Source organism: Palaemon carinicauda, chromosome 17, assembly GCF_036898095.1.
Source record: "Palaemon carinicauda isolate YSFRI2023 chromosome 17, ASM3689809v2, whole genome shotgun sequence".
Lineage (NCBI taxonomy): Eukaryota > Metazoa > Arthropoda > Malacostraca > Decapoda > Palaemonidae > Palaemon > Palaemon carinicauda.
In genome coordinates this window covers 91,821,325-91,825,683 of record NC_090741.1, presented here as the reverse complement: position 1 = coordinate 91,825,683, position 4,359 = coordinate 91,821,325, and positions in this window count along the sequence as shown.

The following is a 4,359-nucleotide window of genomic DNA, read 5'->3' as shown; positions in this document are numbered from 1 at the left end:
TGGTGCTTCTCCAGCCACCTCCCCTCTCTATGACTATTCATACAGACGCCTCAAAGGAGGGTTGGGGAGGTAATTCTCATCAGAACAAGGCCCAAGGAACTTGGTCCAATATATTCAAGAAATTTCACATAAACTTTCTGGAAGCTATGGCAGTACTCCATACCTTGAAGAAAGTGTCCCCTCGCCGCTTGATCCACATAAGGTTGGTACTGGACAGCGAGGTGGTTTTGAGATGCTTGAATCGACAAGGATCGAGGTCACCACCACTCAACCAAGTGATGTTGGCTATATTTCGACTGGCAGAAAAGAAGAAATGGTACCTGTAGGCAGCTCAACTTCAAGGAGTCCGCAACGTGACAGCGGACGCTCTATCCAGGTTCACACCGATAGTCGGAATGGTCCCTAGACGCAGGATCGTTCTCCTTCATCTTGAGTCAAGTCCCAGAACTAGAGATAGACCTCTTTGCGATGAAAGACAACAAGAAGTTACCCCTTTACGCCTCCCGTACAAGGATACCTTGGCGGAAGCAGTGGACACGATGTCCCTCGACTAGAACAGATGGTCCAGGATTTACCTGTTCCCTCCTCACAACCTTCTATCGAGGGTCCTCAACAAACTGAGATCTTTCAAGGGAGTAGCGGCAATAGTGGCTCACAAGTGGCCGAACAGCGTGTGGCTCACTCTGGCATTTGAACTACGGCTGAAGTGTCTACCGTTACCAGATTCAGTTTTGACCCAGCGAGTTCAGAAGTCGACTATCTGCGCTTCATCGCTGAAAACCCAGAACCTGCAGCTCATGATTTTCTCTCCCTAGCAGTGAGAGAACGTTTTGGGATTTCAAAAGAGAGTATAGACTTCCTAGAGGAATATAAGTGCAAATCCACTAGAAGACAATATGAGTCAACATGGAGAAAATGGGTGGCCTTTGTCAAGGCGAAGAATCCACAAAAGATCTCGACGGACTTCTGCTTATCTTTCTTCATCCACCTCCATGGTCAAGGGTTAGCAGCCAACACAAAATCAACGTATAAATCTGCTTTGACAAGACCCATTTTATATGCCTCCAGGTCGACCTCTCTAACGACATTTTTAATAAAATTCCGAAGGCCTGTGCTAGGCTCAGACCATCAGCACCTCCGAAGCCCATTTCATGGTCTCTGGATAAAGTTCTTCATTTCGCTTTGCTGTTGAACAATGAGGAGTGTGCTTTAAGGGATTTGACCCAAAAAGTTAATTTTCTCCTTGCACTCACTTCAGGGGCCAGGGTTAGTGAAATTATAGCCCTCTTGAGAGAGGAAGGTCGTGCTCAGTTCTTGGATGGGGGAGAACTGAACCTGTTTCCGGATCCTATGTTTTTCGCCAAGAACAAGTTACCCACCAACAGGTTGTGTCCCTGGAGAATCTGCCCTCTGAAAGAAGATACATCTCTATGTCCAGTGGAATGCCAAAAGGTCTATCTTCGTAGAACTTCAGACTTTAGGAGTGGTCAACTATTCAGGGGAGAAACATCAGGCTCAAATTTATTGCTGAAAAAACTTAGGGTGAAAATCACCTATTATAGGGTGAAAATCACCTATTTTATTCGCAGAGCGGACCCAGACAGTACACCTGCAGGTCACGATCCGAGGAAAGTTGCCTCATCCTTAAATTTCTTCAATAGTATGGATTTCGAACATCTTCGCTCATACACTGGCTGGAAGTCTTCCAAAGTTTTCTTTCGTCCTTATGCTAAGCAAGTGGAGCAACTGAAGAGGTCTGTGGTAGCAGTGGGTGGTGTCGTTAAACCTGCTGTTTAACTCTGCGAGGAACAGGAAATTAATTGGGATGATTAATTCTGGGGCGGGTGTGTAGTTACGGACTGTCTTACAAAAACTAAGTGTTCGGGCACTAGGGTGCCCATATTGACAGTTCCATATTCAAAGGTGAACCTAGCATAATTGCAGACATGTGTGCCAAGCGTTTCCAACGCTAATGTGACTGATTAGTAATACAGACTTTTATGATTTTGATACCTCGGTATGTTAAAAGTGGCGCTAATGTTTTTCTTTCAGATAAACAAATTTTCTGTTTACTATCATGCTTATGCTTATTTATTGGTTATCCTCCTCTTATATATGTATACTTGTTGTTTAACCTGTTTTATTTTTATTGATTGTCAATAGACTAGATCTTGTGAGCCTTGCGTCTCTTTCGCCTGTGTCATTTAACTTAAAATGGTTTAGCATTATGTTGCCTATGTATATTTATCATGGATAATTCTAATAGATTGTTCCTTTATGCAAGCATATTTCATTGGTTTATGCTTTCCCCTAGCGGGAGGACTCCATGCCTTAAGGGGACGGTAGCATATATGCAAGTTTTTCTCCTACCCGGATATAAACCTTTGTCCAATCCAGTAATCGAACAGGGAACTGGTCGATATTTCATATTGACTCAGTGGTTCTTTTGCAAACTATGCTTTACATTCAGTTCTCAGAAACAGGAGAACTAAATCTCTTCCCTGATCCATCCTTTCTTGCTAAGAATGAGCTACCCACTAAAAGGTGGGGTCCATGGAGTATCTCCCCTCTGAAGGTAGATATCTCTCTATGTCCGGTAGAGTGTCTAAAGATCTATCTTCGTAAAACTTCAGACTTCAGGGGAGGTCAGCTCTTTAAAGGAGAAACCTCTGGATCAAACTTATCCCTAAAACAACTGAGGGTGAAGCTCACCTACTTTTTTAGTAGGGCGGATCCTGACAGTACTCCCGCAGGTCATGATCCGAGAAAGATTGCTTAATCACTGCACTTCTTTCAGTATATGGACTATGAGCGTCTTCGTTCATACACTAGAGGGAAATCATCCAGAGTGTTTTACAAACACTATGCAAAACAGGCACATGAACTGAAACACTATGTAGTGGTGGCAGGTAGTGAATTAAAACCTGCCTCCTAATTACTGTTATAGACAGTCAGTGGTTTGGACTTCAAATGTCCTCGCACATATACTGGATGAGAATCATCCACAGTGTTGTACAAACACTATGCTAAGCGAGTTCATGATCTGAAGCAGTATGTAGTGACGTCGGGTAGAATACTTAACCCGACGTCTAATTCTACGATGAACAACTAATTGACTGGGACTGTCAATTAAAGGGAGAAGAGGTCATCCCTCTTAGGGTGTGACCTCCTTTGATCAAGTATTACCATGGTGCCACTAGCTCTGTTCAAAATCCCAGGTGTGGAATTATATAGATAGCACTAGTGCCGGTGTACGTAATACACAGTGCCGATAAAAGTAACCAGTGCAGGAATTATGAAAAGAATTTGTTTTATATTTCTCTTCAATCTGAGAGTGGCACTCATCATTTCTTGCTTTCCAAGAAAGAAAGATAATCTCTGTACAGGTTACATGTATAGTTCCGTTATCATGCTACATTCGTTTTACTTACTAGTAAACGTCTATTAGAATGTAATTGGGTCCTAACTCGTCTGACTATTGCATTTTTATAGTCCATAGTATGTACTTTTATATATTTGTATGCTCACAAACAATGAAATTTAGAAACACTGTTAAGTATTTGTAATTTTCACAAACTACAACACGGTTTGTTCATCTGGTGTATTCTTATGTTTGTCCATACAATACATGCTTACCTTGAGACCCCCCTTTCTACTGTCTAGAATGACTCTTCCCTGTAGGGGGCAGGAAGCACTAACATAGGAGATGATTAGTGATAATGACGGATAATGGTAACGTCATTTGTCTTGATTGATCCAAATGATCATAAAAAGGTGGTCCAAAGGTTAAGGCACTAATGAAAATCCACAGATACATTAATGCTCTGGTATACTTCCATCAGGACGACATGGCTTAAGCCCCAAAAAACGCTCAAAAATCTATTTTTGAGTGAGATCGCCATGTCGTCCTGATGGATCCTTCTTTCTTAAAAGAAAAGATCTTCACAGTTCCCTCCCTGACGTACTGTATCTGTAGCTCCACGCTCAATGCTACAAGGAATGTCCGCCATCCTAAGAATGGCGCTGGGGTGATGGTCAATAGTAGTACGGGAACGGGGGTAACATTGTTACGACCCTCTTCTATTCTTTTGCCACGTGCCCCTCGAAGCGTTAACGCTATTTGGTGTAGAGATTGCTATGTGACGTGTCAAGAATACGTCTTCTGATATTATGCGATATCCTTGAGAAAATTTTAAGGATATTGCTCCAGAAGTTAGAATTCTGGAACCTGAAGGTTGATTCTCTTGGAACATCACTTTAGTATATATTATACCCTTTTGAAGCTACCTTAGGAACTTCCACAGGAAGACATGGCGTCCTCACCCACAAATAGATTTTGAGCAAATATATATATACATA